This window comes from Eubalaena glacialis, chromosome 17 (genome assembly GCF_028564815.1).
Source record: "Eubalaena glacialis isolate mEubGla1 chromosome 17, mEubGla1.1.hap2.+ XY, whole genome shotgun sequence".
Classification (NCBI taxonomy): Eukaryota; Metazoa; Chordata; class Mammalia; order Artiodactyla; family Balaenidae; genus Eubalaena; species Eubalaena glacialis.
The window spans coordinates 43,047,517-43,073,218 of NC_083732.1; the positions used below are offsets into that span (position 1 = coordinate 43,047,517).

The 25,702-nt window shown below is 36.7% G+C and overlaps 1 protein-coding gene across 1 annotated transcript in view; it reads right to left on the bottom strand.

Annotated features, from left to right (window-relative positions):
• Nucleotides 1-5,552, bottom strand: part of C17H8orf88 (chromosome 17 C8orf88 homolog) — a 58,086-nt gene extending 52,534 nt beyond the window's left edge. The window contains exon 1 of the mRNA XM_061172060.1: nt 5,432-5,552. The gene's annotated coding sequence lies outside the window, so the exon portion shown is untranslated. The remainder of the gene's footprint in view (nt 1-5,431) is intronic.
• Nucleotides 5,553-25,702: the final 20,150 nt, after the last annotated feature.

Genomic DNA, 25,702 nt, shown 5'->3' on the forward strand with positions numbered 1-25,702 from the left:
CTCCTGTATTCCTTAAAGTCATCACCAACTCCCTCATATCACCCTCAGTTAAAGACACCTTAAATTTGTCTATATTAGAGCCCCCACACCATAATCAGTCTCTAATTCCTATCCATTCTACTTCCAAAATGTCTCTCAAATATATTTTCTTTACTCCCACCATTACTCTTTTAGTCCCACAGTAGTTCTTAATTCATCTCCCTGAACACCTAGACTGATTTAAATACTCCCTCTCCCTATGTACCTATGTACCTGGGACACAGTGAATATGCCCATATCATGGCACTTAGAGAACACTGTACTATACTATACTATATACCACACTATAATGGCTGATTTGTCTTTCATACTAGGCAAAAGTGAGGAACAGAGTCTTCTTAAAGTGAAGAACAATATTTTCATTCCTCCTGTGTCCCCTACAACTAACTCAGTAATTGGACTGGATCCAAAGTAGGTGTAAAGCAAGCATCTGCTGAACAAATGGGTGAATACAGTCTCTTTTCTCTCCAAAATATGATCTCCTTACACACATACCTGCTTAAAAAACTTCAGTACCCCATCACCTCCTGAATTATTAACAGAAACAGGACCCAACATCCATGTGTCATGCACAGTAAACCACTTACCTATGTCACATTATTTAATATTCAGAACAACTTTATAAATTAGGCACTATTAACAGTTAGAGCTCAGGTCTTGGGTCAGCCTACCTAGGTTCATATCATAGCTCCACCACTTAGTTATGCAATTATGTAAAACAATAACCCCTATCTCCTAAGTTTGATGTGAAGACTAAAAAAGAAAATCTGTATAAAGCATTAGCACAATAACTGGTACACAGTAAAAGTTCAATAAATGTTAATTTTATCATTTTGTTATCCTCATTTTACAGAGAAGGCTTAGAGAAATTAGGTAACTTGCCCAAGGTCATGAGTCTAAAAAGTGATGGGTATGCTCATCCCCATGCTTTTGGCCAACATGCTACGATCAAGCTATAGCCCCATACTCTCTTTCCACCTCCCACACAGGCAGAACTGTCCAAGTTTCATTAAGTACCCTTCTTATGTGCTCATAAATCACCCCTGTATCCTCTTCCAGTGTGGTATTTATTGCATTAGTTTCAATTACCTATTATCTGACTATAAAATTATAGCTCTATCACTCAGGTATATCTCTAATGGCTAGCACAGTGTCTAATACACAGTACATGTTCAATAAGTTGTTGAATTCCTAAATGTTATTTTGTTTCACCATATACATTCAGGTGCTCTGTTTGGAGTTCCCTCACTCTCCCTGCTGCTCTTCTCCCAAATTGCTATTCATCCTTCAAAACCAAGGTCAAGTTCTCTCTACTTCCTTGGAAAGTATCCTCATGTCTCAACGCTAACATTAAATAAAATAGATCACATGAAGTTCTCTAGTTCCTAACAAATAGTTGATAGTAAAATAACAATAATGGTAGCAACAATATGATTTTTCTTTCTTCCTCCAGTGGTCCATATTGTATTGGGTTGGCCAAAAAGTTCATTCGGGTTTTTCCATGACTTCTTATGAAAAAGCTGAACGAATTTTTGACCAACCCAATATTTTGCCTATTAATTTTTCTAAAATGTATCATACAAAAAATCTATTATATGCCTAATTGGTTAGACTGTGAGTTAGCTGAAGCCAAAAAAACTAGACTTTATTTATCTTTGTATCTCAGTAGCTGCAACATAATTAGTTTTACTAAATAAATCTATAAATTTAAATACCTCCTATTTAATGAAAATCTTGTGATGCCTGAATGGACCAAAAGCTTTCCAAATTTTGATACCTATCAAGACAAAGTCAAAAGTAAAACTCCACCTGATTTTGCACCTGCTCATCCAGAAACTGATTGTAACCCACGATCTTAAGCAGAGGTTGGTCTAAGTGACTGTTTCCCTAAGTATAAAATAGGGTTAATCACTTTCTTTATGCTCCAAAGAAATGCTTTCATCTTAAAAAAATGCCTTTGGACATAATTCAAGTGTTAAAATCATAAATTTATAAACAATCTCTCAAAGTTAGCAATGGTAACTAAGCACAAAATAGTTACTTTTTCTTGAAATTCGTAGATATGCAAGCCAGTACTCTAAGTTAACACCCATCTAGATTTGTAATGTGTATGTTAACTGGTATTTCAGCACAGTGATTAACAACCTTCTAAACAAAACTAATGCACTACTTTGATATAATAGGAAACAAAAAAAGTTATAAGCATATGTAGCAAAAAACCTCACTTCAAATATTTATTGAATATTTTCTATGTGGAAGGGAATATTTTAATATGGACCAAAGAGCAGTCTAATATTGCATTATTTAATGTTTATCCTAGCCATTTTAATTAGGACCCTAATACTAGTAGTAGTAACTTTCCATCCTGTTTCCCATATGAAAAGAATACAATAGAGTACTTTGGCACACACTTTTTTATTTTTCATTGCTCAGCTGAAATCGAGTTGGTAGGTTGTAAAGTCTTTCCAGTTGCTGAGCAATGCAAATCCCCAGTATTCAATGCAAATCCACAGTTTTCAAGCGTTGGGGAGTTACAGAACTCTTATATGATTTTACAACACATGTAAATAAACAAACAAAAAGATTTTTCAGTACCACCTACCCTTTCAATTTGTAGCATGAAAACTACAGCAAAGTCCCCAGATACATAAATCCACATCAGTTAAGGAAATTAGAAAAGATGATGCCATACAATACTCTATTCAATATGATGTTTTTTTTAAAGTAAACTATGTCTGCATAGAGACAGTGACATTATAGGGAATAAGTTTGGGATGCATACTACATAACAGCATCATGTCTTAAACAGTGTTATTAATGCAAAAGTATTTACCTTATACAATAATAAGCAACTATTATTGTAAAACTGATCCAGGATCATAATCTATGAAGGACAGGGCTCCAGAAACCAAAGCCTAATTCTCAGTTTGGGTTACAAATAAAGACAGCTGAACTACACAGTCAGCATATAAAATAACTTCAATCTTAAACTCTAATGTCTGCTCACTCATTGAATGTAGAACTCCAAAAGTTTCCTTTGAAGCTACCTAGGTTAGGCATTTATGATATCAAGTGTTACAAAGAACAGTTGCAAAAAAAACATAACCCTACCTACAACATTGGGGAGCAAGCAGTGGGCCTGTCATAAAGTTGTCTTTGAAATGTAAATATATAGTTTTATGGTATAAATATTTTTTAAAGGACATTTTGATCCAATGTCTCAAAAATTCATTATATTAACACATGCTGAGAAATGGTTACTAACTAAAGTTTTTTTTCAAGTTTACACAAATCATCTTAAAATGCCAAGTGGTATGAACAGAACACTGGTTTGCAAGTCAGGAAACCTGTGTAGGTGCTATTCTTCATCTAGAATACGAACTATATCTTAGGTTATTTATTTGTTTAAAAAAATATATCAAACTAAATATAAGGGCCCACCAATTCTGAAATTACAAATTAATCTAAAATTTTCTAAAATATAGCACCATGAGATAAGTATATATACTGATCAATTGGGGCAAAATTTCATTACCCAACATATCCTATTCTTTTTTAATTAAAACGCCATTTTTTGAGATCCTACTACATGTTAAATGCTTTACATATACTATCTCATTTAATTTTGAGCCATACATTAACTGTTGTAGAAAATCATTATTAGCTACTTTACAGATAAGAAACCTGAGGCTAAGAAAAATAAGAGACGTGCTCAAGTTCACACAGTAATTGGTAGAAATGAGGTTCTGACTATAAAGTTCACGCCTTTGTCTCTAAACTTGTGTGTCTGGTAAGTAAAAGACACCTGACTCTCCGCTATTCCATGTGGACACTGCTTGTATGGAAAAAAAATCAATTATGAGAAGGAACATTTATGTATAAAACCTTGCTGAATAAATTGGTGTGTGCTAATAATTTTCATTTCCTCAATTTTCAATTTTTCTTCAACTACTAAATAAATTGTGGGATTACTATGCTTTCCTCACTCTGCAGACATGGTACACTGCCATTCTAATCCACAGAATGGATTAGATATATGAAACGTAATATGTATTATACTTAGAAGCTGAATATTATACTTAAAACTTACAACTTAAATTCTAGATTTCTTTAGAAACTGCTGATGGTTCTGCTGCAATTAAGAAATAAGAGCATATAAAATTAAAGAAACAAGCTGAGAGAAGAAGTGAAAAGACCACGCTTTCATTTACTTCATGTATATTTCCCATATAGGATTATACCAGATAGGATTTAATCTTAATTTTCAACTTCAAAATATCTCTTTTACAAAGTTAGGATTCCTTAAAGCCAAATGCTGCTTGTAAGTAAACAGCACAAACTGATAACCTGATAGATGAAAAATAACATAAAGGAAATATAGAGGAGTACAGGATAAACTAATTATGACTTACATGACGAAAGACACTTTATACTCCACAAATCGGGTTGCCATATGCAGGAAAAATTAAAACTAAAATATCAAAAAGTTATAAGCCCAGAGTGTCCCCTTATATTTTCCATTTCATGCTTTCCGACCAAAAAATTTTTTTTTCTCTGTGAAGCATCTTTCAATACAAGCACAATTTAACATTGAGGTGGGATAAAACTGTCCAGGTAATGAGTGTTGGTGGTTGTCATAACTGATGTAACTGTCCTTTTTCAGGTTTGTTTGTTTGTTTTTAGTTTTGCTTTAATATCAGCAATTATAAACTTTTGATACAAATATGTTGTACACCTGAAACTATTATAATGTTATATGTCAACTTTTGTAAAACAGCATACCCTTACATACAAGTTGCATAGAACATCTTCAAATACGTTCATTAACCATTTGATTTCCTTCTGTGAAGTGACCACATATGTCTTTTGCTTCTTTATTCTTACTGGGTTTTCTTTTCTTATTGAATTTAATTTATTATTAATAAAAACAACTACAGTAATCTCAAAAACAAAAACAAACTGTTGCCCAAAATTAGTAAGGATGATTCTAGGGCATGGGAAACAGTCTTCAAACCATACCACTATCTAGGACCGGGTCCTGGGACAGCGGGCGATGTGCACTTCCTTTTTGGGGCTTTTTATGTGTTTGTTTTGTTTTTGTTTTATCAATATCCCTTCAGCAGTGTAATTCCCTTGGCCACTTGCCCCTCGTCTGCTTTTCCACACCAGCCCCCACCCCTTTCCTTCCGACCTGCTCGCTCCCTTCGCTCTCTAAGAACCACCTTGGGGACCCTGTGGAGGCCCTGCCTGATTTGCGCCGACTGACCCCAAAGCTTCACTCCCTCACCTCAACTTCCCCCGTGTCCGCCCTCGGAGATGGCGTCCACGGGCCTCCTCACACCCCGGGGCCTGACTTCTGTCCCCGTGTGGCTCGTCATCCCCGGCCACCTACCGCCTTAAGATCCGGGAGGATTTCGGGGCAAGCAGCCGCGTCGCGGCGCTCAGCCCTAGACGCGGCGGCCGAGCGCCCGACTACCCGTCCGGGAACGGTTGCAGCCGCGAGTCTGCTCCAGGCCCCGGGTGGCGGCGACGGGGGCGGGGCAGACGGCGGCTCCCAGGGGCGTAGGGAGGGCGCGGGGCGGGGCCTCGGGCGCCCGGGGCCCAGAGCGCGGCGCAGCCCGGCGGGAGCAGAACCGTTAAACCGGCGGTGTGCGTTTCCCGGGATGTGCAGGGCGCGAGAGGCGGGCGCAGCGTCTCGGGAGCCGCGCGTGGTGCGGAGGAGGCCGCGGGAGGCCTCGCCGAGGTGCTGACAGGCTCGCCCTGGACGGTGCGCGCCCGCCTGAACAGCCTTTGAGACCCCAGCTGGCGGTCCTGCTTGCCCGACACGGGGAGGCGCGAGACGAGACGTCTGCGCGGTGCCGGGCGGCGGACTCCAGGCAGCGTCTGTGAGCTAAGCCGCCTCTGTGAGCGAGGCCTCCCGTGAGCTGACGACTGAGCCCCTCCCGCGTCAGAGCTGCCGGCGGATCCCGCAGGCTGTGGCCGCTGTCCCTGGCCTGAGTCTAAGTGGTGCTAGGATTCGGGCTGTCATGGAGTAAGGGAAATGCTTAACTTCAGACAGGAATACATATCTCACACAGACTGCCGTCCTGAAAGGAACAAAATTGGTTGAAGCGACTCCATCTGAATCCGAATCCTTTATTTTTAATTTTCAATTTTACTCAATTTTTCACTGTTATTTTTGAGAGTCCCCGCTTGGTACTACCACTATACTAGGGGACGTGGAGGCGGAACACGGGTGAACACGGGTGTAATTACAGGGCTCAGAATCCGGTGGGCCCCTGGGCTGGTGAACAAATTCTGTGGGCTGTGCTAAGTATTGCGATAGGGGAATAGATTTAAGTTGGGAGCATAGGGTAAGGAATGCCTAAACTGACCCTTAGGCTTGGAATGTTAGAGCCGTTTTCGGAACAGCTTATGCTTGGTTTCTTCCAGCTGGCTGGAGGAAGAAGGCAAGAAAGAAGGGACGGTGCAAAGGGAAAAAAAAAACTTGTCTGGCGTACAGTAGTTAGAGTAGGGGAAACAGCAGTGTGGAAAGGAAACAGGAGAAGTGGACGTGAATCAAAAGTTTGAATCTTTCATAACTTATCTTTTTGAATATTGGAAGGGTCATTCTCACAGCACTATGGAGGGCAGATTGTGTGTGTGGGGGTGTAAGATATAGCAATATTAAACAGGCCACAGAAGGCTTCCTTTGGGGTGTCTGCAATAACTCCAATAAAAAATAATGATGTCTGAGATAAGTACTGAAGAAGAAGGGATAGATCTGAGAGATGCTGCTGAAGCCAATAGTTTTGTGACAGGCCGGGTGGAAGGAGTGAATAAGAAGAGAATCTAGGGTGACTCGGGGTTTCTGAATTGGGTGAACAAGTGAATAGGTGGTGATGACATAAGATAGGGAACACAAGAGGCAGAACAGGTTTGAGGAGGGAAATGATGAGTTCAAATTGGGACTTGTAAATATGAGATTATAAAAGAATATGTAAGTTGAGGTTTTCAAACAGCTTTTTTATGTACACACACAGAAAATATGTACCCATACATATATAACATATACATACACGTTATAGATAAGTTGGAACATTAGGAAAGGGATGCTGATTAAGAAAACTTACCCATTCCAGAAAGTATTTAGAAAGAGGACTCAAAAGGCGAGTAACCTGCAAAGGAGGCTGTGTAAAGGCAAAGAAAGCTTGACTGGAATGGGATAACTGAAGATAGAATGCCTCTTTGAAAAGGGATCATCTAAGCTAGGCCTGAATGCTGATGTAGAATAGGAAAAAGGTATTTAGGGAAAGGGAACTGTAGGTATTAATGCCCCAGGGTGAGAAAAAACAAAGTTTAGCATATTTCAGAAACTGATTAAGACCAGTATGGTTGAATAGAAAGCAAGAAGAGAATGCTGAAGATGAGTTTGGAGAGACAGGAAAAGCTGAAATCCTACAGTGTTTTGTAGGCTCCAGTAAGGAGACTGAATTTTATTTTAAGGGCAATGGGAAGCATTGAAGGGTTTAAGTGGGACAGTAATATGGTAGGATTTACCATTTTAAAAGGTGTGGAGTTCCACAATCACTTCCATGCACAGTCAAGTTATTGCTAGCTATTTAGGTGTAGAAAAGGCTTCCGGCAACATTCTTACCTTCCACTGAGACAGCTCACCTGGCTTCAGAGACTAAAGTGCAGGTCAGAGGAGGTGTCATGATAAGAACATGTCCTGTGGCATGAGACCCCAGAAGTCTGTGGATAATGAAGTCAGTAAATTCTTTCAACCCCCAGATGTAAAAAATTGTAGGTGTAGGATTCAGTTCTCATTAATCTAGTCAAAATAGAAGTTTTCTTCTTGAGGAATATGTTTAACAATGTAACATATACAATTATATATACATCATACAATAAAATTATTTTTTACATATTACTAAATGAAATCAATAGAAATTATGATAAAAAAATGAGTTGGAAGAAAAAAATTTTTTCAAATAAAACCAAAATCAGTAATCTATTTCAAGGTATAAATAAATTTTAAATATAGTTAATAAGCAGACTCCTAATTTTTTGATAATTGATGAAGAATAAATTATATAAACACATTGAAATTTAAAAAAATCTCTTGTTGATTTGGTAAGAAATATTGGCATCTACAAGGATGATCCAGAACTCATAATATACATCTACAAAAAGAGCTTAACAACAGGTTAGTGAGCAATTTAAGTACTATTTAAGATTAATTACACTACCCAAGGAAACTTGAAATGCCCTGAAATCATTGAGCTCACATAAGAAACTCATGACAAGTTTTCCCAAATTTAACAACACTAAAAATTGACACTACCAAACAGGTTGTTACTGAAATTAACTTTTCTAAACTTTCAATAATAAAAATAATTTTTTTTTTTTTTATAAATTTATTTATTTATTTATTTTTGGCTGTGTTGGGTCTTCGTTTCTGTGCGAGGGCTTTCTCTTGTTCCGGCGAGCGGGGGCCACTCTTCATCGCGGTGCACGGGCCTCTCACTATCGTGGCCTCTCTTGTTGCGGAGCACAGGCTCCAGATGCGCAGGCTCAGTAGTTTTGGCTCACGGGCCCAGTTGCTCTGCGGCATGTGGGATCTTCCCAGACCAGGGCTCGAACCCGTGTTGCCTGCATTGGCAGGCAGATTCTCAACCACTGCGCCACCAGGGAAGCCCTAAAAATAAATTTTGATTGCCTATCCTGGAGAAAATACCAAATTATTTATTCTCACAAAGAAAATGCACTACAAAATTGTTTTCAAATGAAGAGGCAATCAAAAAACTAAAAACTAAAAATACAGGCAGTTAATTTAAAATATTTTTATGGATTTTTTGATGTTTGTGGTATTTGTCAGCTTTTTAAAATTTTAAATTTGTTGTCATTGCATTGTTTTTCTCATTCTAAATAAATATTTACCTTGGTTCAAAAAAAAAAAGGTTTGGAGACTGTATCGAGGAAAATACAAAAGTGGAAATAGGAATCCCAGTTCCCAATTAGAAGGATAATAATTAAGAGTTAAATGTGTCTTACTACTTGTAAGTAGAGGTTTTATTTACAATTGTATTTTCTTAGCTTATTTAACTTTACCTTCACAATACCTTACATTTAGTTAATAAAACCTTGTATGAGCACAAGTAACACGCACACAAACTGGTTTCTTGTTCTCATGGTAGGTACTGTCTAGTTAGGGTGCAGTTACACAGAGACAATTCCAATTCAATAGCTAATTGTTAAGATAAAGGCACTCACGTTGTGCCTGTGTGGTTCTACTGAAAGCCTGGGAGTTAGGAAAAGCTGAAGAGGTAGCATTACCTAGTGTTTACCAAATGATCTCCTTACCAACCTCCTGTCAGTATTCTTCCTCTGATTATTCCACAAACATCTACAAAGCATTTTATGGTAGATACACATACACACACCCCCACATACAGATAATCATTGAAACAATGCATGAAAAGCTATAATAGAGATTTGGTTCCACTCAGCTTAGTTCAGAAAAAAAAAAAAACCAGTTTTGAAAGTCTATGCCTATTATGTGCCAGTCACTGAGGATATAAAAAACAAACTGAAATACGACTAGCATGACTGAGGCACAACTAGTAAGAGGAGAACAATAGTCTAAGAGTACCTATAAACCGGTAAGTAAAATAGAGGGTAGTATATGTGGCAGAAGTATTTACATGGAATAGAAGTAGTACAAGGAAAGAATTCTGTCTGTGGGTGGAAAGGAGGAGAGGAAGGATCATGGAAGAGTTTACAGGGGAGGTAATGCCTAAGCAGGATTTTCAAGGATAGAAAGGAGTTTACCAAGTTAGACAGGGATATTCCTTGCAGGCAGAAGGACATGTCCAAAGGCATATAGAAATAAAACAGCAGTCAATACCAAAAAATATCAGTAATTCAGTACTGCAGAAACACAAAATACGAGACACTGCTTGGGTCATGGTTCAATATGACGCTAAAGAAGAATGAAGAGCCTTTTATCTCCCTTATAAGGATGTGGAGAGATGCTGAAGGACTTTAGGTAGGGTATGATAAGATCTTATGTGCATCTAAAAAATAATCACTTAGGTGACTAATGTGGAAAATGGATTGAGGAGAGGTACAGGCAGCAGGCAAGGCAAAAATAGAAGCAGAGGGACCAGTTCATAGCCTTGTACAGGAAATGTTGATGAGAGCCACAATTAAGATAGGGAGGAACCATGAAGAGACGTGCACATACTTCAGAGAATAGGGAGAACTGATGGATTGTAGAGGGTGTGAGATGAGAAATAAAAATGGTGATGCCAGTTATCGATTTAGGCAGCCAGATGGATCTCAGAAACAATGAAAAGATATTGTGAGTTCCCTGAGGAGGAATGAGGGAATGGAATGAGTCTAGAGTGTAGGTGGAGGAATGGAGCAAAGGTAAGAATAAGTGAAATAAGAAAACAACCGCTGTAAGAGGAAGGGGGTCTCTGTGAAAAGTGTGGTAAGTGGCTTTAGGACTAAAGTTTTCATATGGTATCTGTGGGAAATTTGCAGAGAGAGCTGAAGACAGGTAAACAATGTTGAGGTGCAATTGAAGGTAAAGATAAAAAATATGTAGTGGCATTAATCTTTGTGGTTATGGGATTCATTGGTAAATATAGAAGATGATAGATTGGAATAATCAAGAAATTAGAAGTGTTGAATGTGATATTCAGGAATGGCAGTACAAAGAGAGTCAGAAATTTTTTTTTTTAAACATCTTTATTGAAGTATAATTGCTTTACAATGGTGTGTTAGTTTCTGCTTTATAACAAAGTGAATCAGTTATACATATACATATGTTCCCATATCTCTTCCCTCTTGCATCTCCCTCCCTCCCACCCTCCCTTTCCCACCCCTCTAGGTGGTCACAAAGCACCGAGCTGATCTCCCTGTTCTATGTGGCTGCTTCCCACTAGCTATCTATTTTACATTTGGTAGTGTATATATGTCCATGACACTCTCTCACCCTGTCACATCTCACCCCTCCCCCTCCCCATATCCTCAAGTCCATTCTCTAGTAGGTCTGTGTCTTTATTCCCGTCTTGCCACTAGGTTCTTCATGACCTTTTTTTTTTCCCTTAGATTCCAAATATATGTGTTAGCATACTGTATTTGTTTTTCTCTTTCTGACTTACTTCATTCTGTATGACAGACTCTAACTCCATCCACCTCACTACAAATACCTCCATTTCATTTCTTTTTATGGCTGAGTAATATTCCATTGTATATATGTGCCACATCTTCTTTATCCATTCATCCAATGATGGACATTTAGGTTGCTTCCATGTCCTGGCTGTTGTAAATAGAGCTGCAACGAACATTTTGGTATATGACTCTTTTTGAATTATGGTTTTCTCAGGGTATATGCCCAGTAGTGGGATTGCTGGGTCGTATGATGGTTCTATTTTTAGTTTTTTAAGGAACCTCCATACTGTTATCCATAGTGGCTGTATCAATTTACATTCCCACCAACAGTGCAAGAGTGTTCCCTTTTCTCCACACCCTCTCCAGCATTTATTGTTTCTAGATTTTTTGATGATGGCCATTCTGACCGGTGTGAGATGATATCTCTTTGTAGTTTTGATTTGTATTTCTCTAATGATTAATGATGTTGAGCATTCTTTCATGTGTCTGTTGGCAATCTGTATATCTTCTTTGGAGAAATGTCTATTTAGGTCTTCTGTCCATTTTTGGATTGGGTTGTCTGTTTTTTTGTTATTGAGCTGCATGAGCTGCTTGTAAATCTTGGAGATTAATCCTTTGTCAGTTGCTTCATTTGCAAATATTTTGTCCCATTCTGAGGGTTGTCTTTTGATCTTGTTTACGGTTTCCTTTGCTGTGCAAAAGCTTTTAAGTTTCATTAGGTCTCATTTGTTTATTTGTGTTTTTATTTCCGTTTCTCTAGGAGCTGGGTCAAAACGGATCTTGCTGTGATTTATGTCATAGAGTGTTCTGCCTATGTTTTCCTCTAAGAGTTTGATAGTGTCTGGCCTTACACTTAGGGCTTTAATCCATTTTGAGTTTATTTTTGTGTATGGTGTCAGGGAGTGTTCTAATTTCATACTTTTACATGTACCTGTCCAATTTTCCCAGCACCACTTATTGAAGAGGCTGTCATTTCTCCACTGTATATGCTTGCCTCCTTTATCAAAGATAAGGTGACCATACGTGCGTGGGTTTATCTCTGGGCTTTCTATCCTGTTCCATTGATTTATATTTCTGTTTCTGTGCCAGTACCAAACTGTCTTGATTACTGTAGCTTTGTAATATAGTCTGAAGTCAGGGAGCCTGATTCCTTCAGATCCATTTTTCATTCTCAAGATTACTTTGGCTATTCGGGGTCTTTTGTGTTTCCATACAAATTGTGAAATTTTTTGTTCTAGTTCTGTGAAAAATGCCAGTGGTAGTTTGATAGGGATTGCATTGAATCTGTAGATTGCTTTGGGTAGTAGAGTCATTTTCACAATGTTGATTCTTCCAATCCAAGAACATGGTATATCTCTCCATCTATTTGTATCATCTTTAATTTCTTTCATCAGTGTCCTATAATTTTCTGCATACAGGTCTTTTGTCTTCTTAGGTAGGTTTATTCCTAGATATTTTATTCTTTTTGTTGCAATGGTAAACGGGAGTGTTTTCTTAATTTCACTTGCAGATTTTTCATCATTGGTGTATAGGAATGCAAGAGATTTCTGAGCATTAATTTTGTATCCTGCTACTTTACCAAATTCATTGATTAGCTCTAGTAGTTTCCTGGTAGTATCTTTAGGATTCTCTATGTATAGTATCATGTCATATGCAAACTGTGACAGCTTTACTTCTTCTTTTCCGATATGGATTCCTTTTATTCCTTTTTCTTCTCTGATTGCTGTGGCTAACACTTCCAAAACTATGTTGAATAATAGTGGTGAGAGTGGGCAACCTTGTCTTGTTCCTGATCTTAGTGGAAATAGTTTCAGTTTTTCACCATTGAGGACAATGTTGGCTGTGGGTTTGTCATATATGGCCTTTATTATGTGGAGGAAAGTTCCCTCTATGCCTACTTTCTGCAGGGCTTTTATCATAAATGGGTGTTGAATTTTGTCGAAAGCTTTCTCTGCATCTATTGAGATGATCATATGGTTTTTCTCCTTCAATTTGTTAATATGATGTATCACGTTGATTGATTTGCGTATATTGAAGAATCCTTGCATTCCTGGAATAAACCCCACTTGATTATGGTGTATAATCCTTTTAATGTGCTGTTGAATTCTGTTTGCTAGTATTTTGTTGAGGATTTTTGCATCTATGTTCATCAGTGATATTGGCCTGTAGTTTTCTTTCTTTGTGACATCTTTGCCTGGTTTTGGTATCAGGGTGATGGTGGCCTCGTAGAATGAGTTGGGGAGTGTTCCTCCCTCTGCAATATTTTGGAAGAGTTTGAGAAGGATAGGTGTTAGCTCTTCTCTAAATGTTTGATAGAATTCGCCTGTGAAGCCATCTGGTCCTGGGCTTTTGTTCGTTGGAAGATTTTTAACCACAGTTTCAATTTCAGTGCTTGTGATTGGTCTGTTCATATTTTCTATTTCTTCCTGGTTCAGTCTCAGCAGGTTGTTCATTTCTAAGAATCTGTCCGTTTCTTCCAGGTTGTCCATTTTATTGGCATAGAGTTGCTTGTAGTAATCTCTCATGATCGTTTGTATTTCTGCAGTGTCAGTGGTTACTTCTCCTTTTTCATTTCTAATTCTATTGATCTGAGTCTTCTCCCTTTTTCTCTTGATGAGTCTGGCTAATGGTTTATCAATTTTGTTTATCTTCTCAAAGAACCAGCTTTTAGTTTCATTGATATTTGCTATTGTTTCCTTCATTTCTTTTTCATTTATTTCTGATCTGATCTTTATGATTTCTTTCCTTCTGCTAGCTTTGGGGTTTTTTTGTTCTTCTTTCTCTAATTGCTTTAGGTGCAAGGTTACGTTGTTTATTCGAGATGTTTCTTGTTTCTTGATGTAGGCTTGTATTGCTATAAACTTCCCTCTTAGAACTGCTTTTGCTGCATCCCATAGGTTTTGGGTCGTCGTGTCTCCATTGTCATCTGTTTCTAGGTATTTTTTGATTTCCCCTTTGATTTCTTCAGTGATCACTTCGTTATTAAGTAGTGTATTGTGTAGCCTCCATGTGTTTGTATTTTTTACAGATCTTTTCCTGTAATTGATATCTAGTCTCATAGTGTTGTGGTCGGAAAAGATACTTGATACGATTTCAATTTTCTTAAATTTACCAAGGCTTGGTTTGTGACCCAAGATATGATCTATCCTGGAGAATGTTCCATGAGCACTTGAGAAAAATGTGTATTCTGTTGTTTCTGGGTGGAATGTCCTATAAATATCAATTAAGTCCATCTTGTTTAATGTATCATTTAAAGCTTGTGTTTCCTTATTTATTTTCATTTTGGATGATCTGTCCATTGGTGAAAGTGGGGTTTTAAAGTCCCCTACTATGATTGTGTTACTGTCGATTTCCCCTTTTATGGCTGTTAGTATTTGCTTTATGTATTGAGGTGCTCCTATGTTGCGTGCATAAATATTTACAATTGTTATATCTTCTTCTTGGATTGATCCCTTGATCATTATGTAGTGTTCTTCTTTGTCTCTTGTAATAGTCTTTATTTTAAAGTCTATTTTGTCTGATATGAGAATTGCTACTCCAGCTTTCTTTTGATTTCCATTTGCATGGAATATCTTTTTCCATCCCCTCACTTTCAGTCTGTATGTGTCTCTAGGTCTGAAGTGGGTCTCTTGTACACAGCATATATATGGGTCTTGTTTTTGTATCCATTCAGCCAGTCTGTGTCTTTTGGTGGGAGCATTTAATCCATTTACATTTAAGGTAATTATCGATATGTATTTTCCTATTCCCATTTTCTTAAATGTTTTGGGTTTGTTTTTGTAGGTGTTTTCCTTCTCTTGTGTTTCTTGCCTAGAGAAGTTCCTTTAGCATTTGATGTTAAGCTGGTTTGGTGGTGCTGAACTCTCTCAGCTTTTGCTTGACTGTAAAGGTTTTAATTTCTCCATCAAATCTGAATGAGATCCTTGCTGGGTAGAGTAACCTTGGTTGTAGGTTTTTCTCCTTCATCACTTTAAGTATATCCTGCCTCTCCCTTCTGGCTTGCAGAGTTTCTGCTGAAAGATCAGCTGTTAACCTTATGGGGATTCCCTTCTGTGTTATTTGTTGTTTTTCCCTTGCTGCTTTTAATATGTTTTCTTTATATTTAATTTTTGATAGTTTGATTAATATGTGTCTTGGTGTGTTTCTCCTTGGATTTATCCTGTATGGGACTCTCTGTGCTTCCAGGACTTGATTAACTATTTCCTTTCCCATATTAGGGAAGTTTTCAACTATAATCTCTTCAAATATTTTCTCAGTCCCTTTCTTTTTCTCTTCTCCTTCTGGGACCCCTATGATTCGAATGTTGGTGTGTTTAATGTTGTCCCAGAGGTCTCTGAGACTGTCCTCAGTTCTTTTCATTCTTTTTTCTTTATTCTGCTCTGCAGTAGTTATTTCCACCATTTTATCTTCCAGGTCACTTATCCGTTCTTCTGCCTCAGTTATTCTGCTATTGATCCCGTCTAGAGTATTTTTAATTTCATTTATTGTGTTTTTCATCATTTCTTGGTTCCTCTTTAGTTCTTCTACATCCTTGTTAAATGTTTCTTGCATTTTGTCTATTCTATTTCCAAGATTTTGGATCATCTTTACTATCATTATTCTGAATTCTTTTTCAGGTAGACTGCCTATTTCCTCTTCATTTGTTAGGTCTGGTGTGTTTTGACCCTGCTCCTTCACCTGCTGTGTGTTTTTTTGTCTTCTCATTTTGCTTATCTTACTGTGTTTGGGGTCTCCTTTTCACAGGCTGCAGGTTCATAGTTCCCGTTGTTTTTGGTATCTGTCCCCAGTGGCTAAGGTTGGTTCAGTGGGTTGTGTAGGCTTCCTGGTGGAGGGAACTAGTGCCTGTGTTCTGGTGGATGAGGTTGGATCTTGTCTTTCTGGTGGGCACGTCCATGTCTGCAGGTGTTTTTTGGGGTGTCTGTGGACTTATTATGATTTTAGGCAGCCTCTCTGGTAATGGATGGGCCTGTGTTCCTCTCTTGATAGTTGTTTGGCATAGGGTGTCCAGCACTGTAGCTTGCTGGTCGTTGAGTGAAGCTGGGTCTTGATGTTGAGATGGAGATCTCTGAGAGATTTTCGCCATTTGGTATTACGTGGAGCTGGGAGGTCTCTTGTGGACCAGTGTCCTGAAGTTGGCTCTCCCACCTCAGAGGCACAGCCCTGATGCCTGGCTGGAGCACCAAGAGCCTTTCATCCACATGGCTCAGAATAAAAGGGAGAAAAAATGGAAAGAAAGAAAGAAAGAGGATAAAATAAAATAAAATAAAGCTATTATAATAAAAAAAATAAGAAAAAATTATTAAGAATAAATTTATGAAGAAAAAAATTTTTTTTATTTTTTAAAAATAGATTTATTAATTTTTTATAATAAAAAATAAGAAGAAAATTATTAAGAAAAAAATTTATTAAGAAAAAAATTTTTTTAAATAAAAATATGAAAATACTTATTAAAAAATTTTCTAAAAATTGAAAATAAGGAACAAATTATTAAGAAAACATTTATTATGGCAAAAAATTTTTTTAAGTAAAAAAAAAAAAAAAAAAAACCGGACAGACCTAACTCTAGGACTAACGGTGAAATCAAAGCTATACAGACAAAATCTCACCCAGAAGCATACACATATACACTCAGAAAAAAAGGAAAAGGGGAAAAATTAATATATCCTGCTCCCAAAGTCCACCTCCTGAATTTGGGATGATTTGTTGTCTATTCAGGTATGCAACAGATGCAGGCACATCAAGTTGTTTGTGGAGCTTTAATCCGCTGCTTCTGAGGCTGCTGGGAGAGATTTCCCTTTCTCTTCTTTGTTCATACAGCTCCCGGGTTTCAGCTTTGGATTTGGACCCGCCTCTGCGTGTAGGTCGCTTGAGGGCGTCTGTTCTTCGCTCACACAGAACGGGGTTAAAGGAGCAGCTGCTTCGGGGGCTCTGGCTCACTCAGGCCGGGGGGAGGGAGGGGTACGGATGCGGGGCAAGCCTGCAGCGGCAGAGGCCGGCGTGACGTTGCAGCAGCCTGAGGCCCGCCATGCGTTCTCCAGGGGAAGTTGTCCCCGGATCACGGGAGCCTGGCCGTTGCGGGCTGCACCGGCTCCCGGGAGGGGTGGTGTGGAGAGTGACCTGTGCTCGCACACAGGCTTCTTGGTGGCGGCAGCAGCAGCCTTAGTGTCTCATGCCCGTCTCTGGGGTCCGCGCTGATAACCGCAGCTCGCGCCCGTCTCTGGAGTTCGTTTAGGTGATGCTGTGAATCCCCTCTCCTCGCGCACCGGGAAACAAAGAGGCAAGAAAAAGTCTCTTGCCTCTTCGGCAGCTGCAGACTTTTTCCCGGGCTCCCTCCTGGCTACCTGTGGTGCGCTAACCCCTTCAGGCTGTGTTCACGCAGCCAACCCCAGTCCTCTCCCTGGGATCTGACCAAAGCCCGAGCCTCAGCTCCCAGCCCCCGCCCGCCCCGGCGGGTGAGCAGACAAGCCTCTCGGGTTGGTGAGTGCTACTCGGCACCGATCCTCCGTGCGGGAATCTCTCCGCTTTGCCCTCCACACCCCTGTGGCTGCGCTCTCCTCCGTGGCTCCGAAGCTTCCCCCCTCTGCCACCCGCAGTCTCCATCCGCGAAGGGGCTTCCTAGTGTGTGGAAACCTTTCCTCCTTCACAGTTCCCTCCCACTGGTGCAGGTCCTGTCCCTATTCTTTTGTCTCTGTTATTTCTTTTTTCTTTTGCCCTACCCAAGTACGTGGGGATTTTCTTGCCTTTTGGGAGGTCTGACGTCTTCTGCCAGCGTTCAGTGGGTGTTCTGTAGGAACAGTTCCATGTGTAGATGTATTTCTACTGTATCTGTGGGAAGGAAGGTGACCTCCACGTCTTACTCTTCCACCATCTTGCCCAGACGACATTAACTTTTTACTAATGTTTGAATCAAATTATAGAATGCCTCCAGAGAATAATGCCTATAAGGTTTTCAAATTCATTTTCTTTTCTTTTCCTCTCTTTTTCTTTGTGTTTCCTCTAGTTTCACTTGCTGACAGGATGCTGCACGCAGAGGCCTTGCACCCGGCTGGCCCTTCAGACCAGAGTTCCTCCAGCGAAATCGAGAGTCAGAATTTTGGATAGAGGAAGCATATGTTCAGAGAGTGGATATCTGAATATGAGTTTGGAGATGGAGTGGTTCTAACTATGGGTGCCCAGAGTGCAGCTACAGTGGTGAATAGCAGATGTGTAATGGAGGTAAAGGTCACTGGACTTGAGGGAATCAAAGAACTGAGTCCAGACCAGAGTATTAGAGAGGCCATTCACATTGACATTTAAATCAATGGCATGTGATAAGAATGAAAACCAGATACTGAAGTCTGCATTAATTATGGGGGAGTAAAAGAAGACTGTGGATGGCAGATGGTAGGCAGAGAGGAACTTTTAAAGGAAGGAGTCATACAGCAGGTGTGTAGGAAGAGGCCAGGAAAAAATAAGGCATTACATAACCTAAGGAATTCTCTACAAATCTCCTAAGCTTATTCTTGCTAAAGGCTTAATGACTAATGAAAATTTAATGCATTTTCTCCAAGATTATTTGAATATCAAATATCTTAAGCCAATGGTATATTTGGCATAGAGTATCAGACACTGTGGCAAGGTTTTTCAGAAAATTTTATTTAAACACTGGGAACCTACAGTAGTTCTATATCCAAACATTACACATACACATAAGACACTTAAAAACTTCAGAGCAATGTGTGTGATCACTTCCTTTTTAGCAAGTTACCTTAAATGAGTTTTAGTTACATTTACAAAACTGAAGACTATCTCTGTGGAGGATCAAAGACTCTCACCTGTTAAATTACAAACTGTACTCAGATCTTTAGCCTTGCCTAAAAACTTATTTGGGGGGCAGTCCCAAAAGAATATAGGCTTCTCATTTTTGTTTTTCACATGGTATTCCACCTAAGGTCAAACACATGTGCATTTATCAAACATAAAGAACCTTAGTATTTATTTAAATTTGTAACTGAACATGTAAAATAAATTTAAAAATTAAAAGGCTTTACAAACCTTTTTTTAGCATTTTGTGCTATTTAACAATCATTTTAATAAATATTGCTATTATAAGAAAAAGAAGTTATATTAATTAAAATTCATTGTATGTCAATTTCCTTATATTTAATATGTAATATTCCTACTTATTTCCTATGATGTTGTTAATTATAAAAAGGAAAATAAATACATGTAATAATATTTAAGATAAAATGCTATAAAATTAATAAAGTCTGATATAATAAAATCAAAAAATGATTTTTAAACTAGAGTATTCTATTCTTTGTGAAATGAATACTTAGGGCAAATATTTTATTTTCTTCCCAGAAATGAGTTACACACAATGAAGAGCAAGGGACACAAAAATTCAGAAGTTATTCTCTACAATGCAAAGCACAATAAAATCTCAAGTTGTAGTGGAAAGCAGATAAATTTTGGAGGCAGACAGACTGTTTGATTCCAACTGGCTCCATCACATATAAGCTGAGTGACCTTTAATAACATTAAGGTTTTTTCTTCAGTGCTTACTACATAAATATGTACATGTGTACCAAAACCACACTGAATAAATGCAAATTTAGATTTTATAGTAATTTTTGCAGACCATGAACATGGTAGTGGCTGTAGAGTTTCATGATAGCATAGAAGCACAAGTATAGCTAGATCAAAAATAAACAAAAGCTAAACAAAAGAAATGGTGTTATTACTCAAAAACAATCAAAGCTTTTTCTATATTAGAAAATGTGAATGCCAGAGAAAGTGCATGTGAACATGTGTTGTGTATATTTTCAGCATGGTTTAGTACAGTGTTTCTCAGAGTATGGCTCAGGAAAAACCAACATCAGAATCATTAGTGCTTGTTTTGAATGCAGATGCCTGTTCTATGCAAAATCTTCTTCAGATCTATGGGAGTGGCACCTCAATTCCCTCTGGCAAAGCAGAAACAAGAATCCTTGCTTCTTAGGATTCCTGTGAATATTAAATAGCACATGTTGTAAGGTTAGCACCATACTTGCCACCTATCATTATTAGGATTCTTTCTTTTCTGCCAAAATGACATATGCATACTCACAAATGACTTGCTCAAGAATACCTGATCATGGTTCTATTTTTCTCTTTTCTAAGAACTAAGCCTTTTTTTTTTCCTACCTTGGACCACAAGGGACAAATAAATCCTTCCTTTTGTGATGAGTGGATATGTTATATTCTTTCCACTAATGTCTTCCCAGCACTTTCTGTGTTCTACTTCTGTACTAGTCACTGGAAGGCTAAGTATAAACTGTCATAAGTTTGGATGTAGTTAATTAAAAATTTATGGTAATTCATATAAGACTAAGCTTAAATATACAACATGTTAACTTTAAAACTTAAGGTTTTATGGATGAAATTCATTGGTTTGGGTTTTAATAAATTTATTTTAAAACTCCTCAAGAATCAAATGACAATGCAACAAATACTGATGTGATCATCACTTAACATTCTTATCTGTTTATCAAAAGGAAACTTAACACTTTCCAACTATTAGTTAATCTAGCACAGAAATAAAGTAAAAATCATTTATCTTCTATCACTCATAGATAACTATTCTTAATGTTTAGTGCTTAATTTTCCTTAGTTTTTTCAACACATAACATGTAAAATCATTTTTTTAAAAGAAGTGAATTATACTCTACATATTGATTTGTGATCTGATTTTGTCCCACAATATTTTGTAAACCATTCCAGTTGAACAGATGAAAAATTTCATGATATTTTTAATGACTGCCTATTGTTTTACAGTATAGGTATACCATAATTTATTTCACCTACTCCACATTATTGAATTTTTAGACATTTTTTCTTTTTAACCCCCATTATAAATAAAAATGTGATAAACATTGTTGTACATATATATTTATTATCTTATCCATAACACCTTTAGGATAAATTCTTAGAAACAGAACAACTAGGTCAAAGAATGTGTGTGTGTGTGTGTAGTTTCCCATATCTTCACAATTGCAGGAATATTACTGCTTTTTAACTTTTGTTAATATGGTAGGTGAAATTGTTTTTTCATAGTTTTTAATGTATCGTCTTTCATTATTAGCAAATTTTTTAAAAAGATGATGTTTATTAATTATTGTATTTCTTCTTTTGTGAATTGCTTTTTCATGCCTTTAGTCTCTTCCCGTATTAAAAACAGTTATTCTTTATACTATTTTGAAAAGATCTTCACCAGTTTGTCTTTTGGCTTTACTTATGATTTTTTTCTTTTAATCATACAATCTATTAATCCTTTCCTATTAATGTATTTTTTTAAATTGAAGTATAACTGACTAACAATATGGCATTTCAGGTGTACAACATAATGATTCGATATTTTAATACATCACAAAATGATCACCATGATAAATCTAGTTACCACCTATCACTATATTATTAAACATTATTTACAATATTCCCTATGTTATACATTACATCCCTGTGGCTTATTAATTTTCTAATGGGACGTTTGTACCTCTTAATCTCCCTCATCTATTTCACTCATCCCCCCACAAACCTACCTTTTTGTTCTCTGTATCTGTGCATCTGTTTCTGTTTTGTTATGTTTGTTTTGTTTTTTAGATTTCACATATAAGTGAAATGACATGGCATTTGTCTTTCTCTGTCTGACTTATTTCACTTAGCATAATACTCTCTAGATCTATCCCTGTTGTCACAAATGGCAAGATTTCATTCTTTTTATGGCTAAGTAATATTCCATTGAATATATATGCCACATCTTCTTTATCCATTCATCTGTTGATAGACACTTAGGTTGCATCCATGTCCTGGCTATCGTAAATAATGCTGGACTGAAAATAGGGTTGCCTATACCTTTTGAATTACTGTTTTTGTTTCCTCCACAAAAATACCTAGAAGTGAAATTGCAGCAACCTATGGTAGTTCTATTTTTAGTTTTTTTGAGAAACCTCCATACTGTGTTCCATGGTATCTGTACCAATTTGCATTCATGCCAATAGTGCTCAAGGGTTCTCTTTGCTCCACATCCTCACCAACACTTGCTATTTGTTGTGTTTTTTATAATAAACATTCTGACAGATGTGAGGTGATTTCCTGTAGTTTTCCCTGATATTAGTGATGTTGAGCATCTCTTCATACGTCTGTTGACCATCCACATGTCTTCTTTGGAAAAATGTCTGTTCAGGTCCTCCGCCCAATTTTTAATTTTTTTTTTTTTGGTGTTGAGTAGTATGAGGTTTTTTTTTTGTATATTTTGGATATTAACTTATTATCAGATATATTGTTTGCAAATATCTTCTCCCATTCACTAGGTTGCCTTTTGTTCTGTTGATAGTTTCCTTTGCCATGAAAAAGCTTTTTAGTTTGATGTAGTCCCATTTGTTCATTTTTGATTTTGTTTCCCTTGCCTGAGGAGACATATCCATAAAAACATTGCTAAGACTGATGTCAAAGAGCATACTGCCTATGTTTTCTTCCAGGAGTTTTATGGTTTGGGGTCTTACATTTAAGTCTTTAATCGATTTTGAGTTTATTTTTGTATGTGGTATGAGAAAGTAGCCCAGTTTGATTCTTTTGCATCTAGCTGTTTGCCATTTATTGAAGAGGCTGTCTTTCCCCATTGTATATTCTTGCCTTCCTTGTTGTAGATTAATTGAACATATACATGTGGGTTTATTTCTGGCTCTTGGTTCTTTTTTTTTTTTTTTTTGGCTCTTGATTTTTGATTCCAGTGATAATGTGTGTCTGTTTTTGTGCCAGCACCACACTGTTTTGATTACTGCAGCTTTGTAGTATAGTTTGAAGTCAGGGAGCATGATATCTCCAGTTTTGTTCTTCTTTTGCAAGATACTTTTGGCTATTTGGGATCTTTCCTGTTTCCATACAAATTTTAGAATAATTTGTTCTAGTTCTGTGAAAAATGCCATTGGTATTTTGATAGGGATTACACTGAATCTGTGGTCATTTTAATAGTATTAATTCTTCCAATACACGAGCATGATATATCTTTTCATTTGTTGTGTTGTCTTCAATTTCTTTCATTAATGTCATAGTTTAATGAGTATAGGTCTTTTACCCTCTGTAAAAGATTGGTTAGATTTAGTCCTAGGTATTTTATTCTTTTTGATGCAATTGTAAATGGACTATTTTCTTTCTGATAGTTTGTTGTTAGTGTATAAAATTCAACAGATTTCTGTATATTAATTTTGTATCCTGCAACTTACTGAATTCATTTATTCTAGTAGTTTATTGGTGGTGTCTTTAAGATTTTTTATATATATAGTATCATGTCACTGGCAAACAGTGACAGTTTTACTTCTTCCTTTCCAGTTTGGATTCCTTTTATTTCTTTTTCTTGTCTGACTGCTGTAGCTAGGACTTCCAATACTACGTTGAAAAGAAGTGTGAGAGTGGACATCCTTGTCCTTTTCCTGATCTTTGAGGAAATGCTTTCAGCTTTTTGCTGTTGTGTATGATGTTGCTGTAGGTTTGTCATATATGGCTTTTATTATGTTGAGGTATGTTCCCTCTATACTCACTTTGTTGAGAGTTTTTATCATAAATGGATGTTGAATTTCTTTCTTATTAATATCTGCTTTGGGGTTCTACTTGGAAAGTTTTTCATTAGCATAAAATTATATAAACATTTAGCTATACATTCTGGAACAAATGTAAAATCCAGACCAAAGCGCATTTAAGAATTTAACATACCAATTCATTCAATCATTTATTCATTCATGCAACAAGTATCTATTGAACACATACGCACTAGGCATTCTTCTAAATGCTGGAAATAAAGCAGCAAATAAGACCAAGGTTCCTGCTTTCATGGAGTTATATTGCAAAAGGAATATGATCATGTAGCATATAATTTAACGTGGGATTTCAAGTTAATGGGGAAAGAATGTATTACTCAATATACAATGCTGCTACAACTAATCAACCATTAAGAAAATAAACAAATTAGATTCTCATTTCATACATCAATTGTATTACAAATGGGTTAAAAATCTTTATTTTTAAATTAAAAGCATGAAAATACTGGAAAAAACATAAGCAAATATTATATAAAGGAACATTATATGCATTCTTGAACATGAAAACTTTAGAGTAAGATCTCAAGGCAATTTTAGAAAGACCTCTTATTTTTTAAAAATGGAATAGAACAAGGTAATTTTTGAACAATAATCTTTATTAGTATATTTTTAAAGATACATATAATCCTGAGCAACTGCATTTATACATTTATCATTTACTCTTTGAAATTTATGTGTAGTTTGTTCCAAACTCTCTGATGAGTACATTTTTATACTAATTAGGAACATAAATAATTAAAAATATTATTCTTATCCATGGAATAGCCAATTAATTTACTCAGAGCATCTCATTATCTAATTCTACTACTTCAAAAGCTTTAGAATATTACCTCTCAGTTAAGCAATTTCTTTTTCAAAACTGCAAAGATGGGCAGTGCAAGAGCTGATTCCTTAAATCCTAGTGAATTCTTAGAAAACTATGTTGCTTTTTGTCTTTGATCTGTATTTTGAATAAATTTGGTAATTATTTAACCAGCTATATTTGAGAAGAATGGTAAAAGTAACTGCATCTCATCTCAATATTTTAGCATGTAAAATGTTACAGGCTCCTTGCACATATAAGTATTCCATAATTATCCCAATAAGAAAAATTTACCATGATCTAATGAAAAGGAGGACAACCTAATATAGAGACATCTTTGTAAATGGATAAATATTATGAAATATGTTATGTGAAATACCTCCTTCAGGCTCCATAAAGGAATACATAGAGATGATTAACATTAAATTTCAAAAATCTAGGCCAGAACTTTTATAATTAGTAAATTAAAAAATGACAAAAATAAAAGACAAAAAGATCCTGTGACAAAGACAAAGATCCTGTGATCTTTGAGGAAAAAACATTTACCCAACATATCTCCAGCTGTGGACAAATAAATATTTTTCTTCTTGTATTTTAAATTACTATCAAAATATTATATCTTTCTACAAACAACATAAAACAAGCATACAGTATCTAGAAATGGTCTTTATCTGACAAGAATGTCAAGTCTTTGAAGGTACACTAAATTTTTTTTTTCCTGAATAAGGTCACTATGATCTTAGTTAAAGTTACAGTAAGCAGTTCAAGCAAAATGCATATTGCTTAGATTTTAAAGCAAGCAATTGTGTTACTGTTTAATTAAAATATAAGTATAAATGTGAAGCTATTATACCAACATTTATAAACACTTCTTGGAAATATAAATCAGCAAGTAATGGAATAACTGATTTAAAAATAATGAAAGGTTGATGTTATATGTAAAGTTTGGGAACAAATCAAAAATATATTTAAGAGATGTAAAAGAACATGAAGACCAAGCTTTATTATTTGGAGCTTGAAAACTTAACAGCAAAACAACCTATTTGCATATAATGTAGTACAATGAGCATTTGTTCATAAAAGA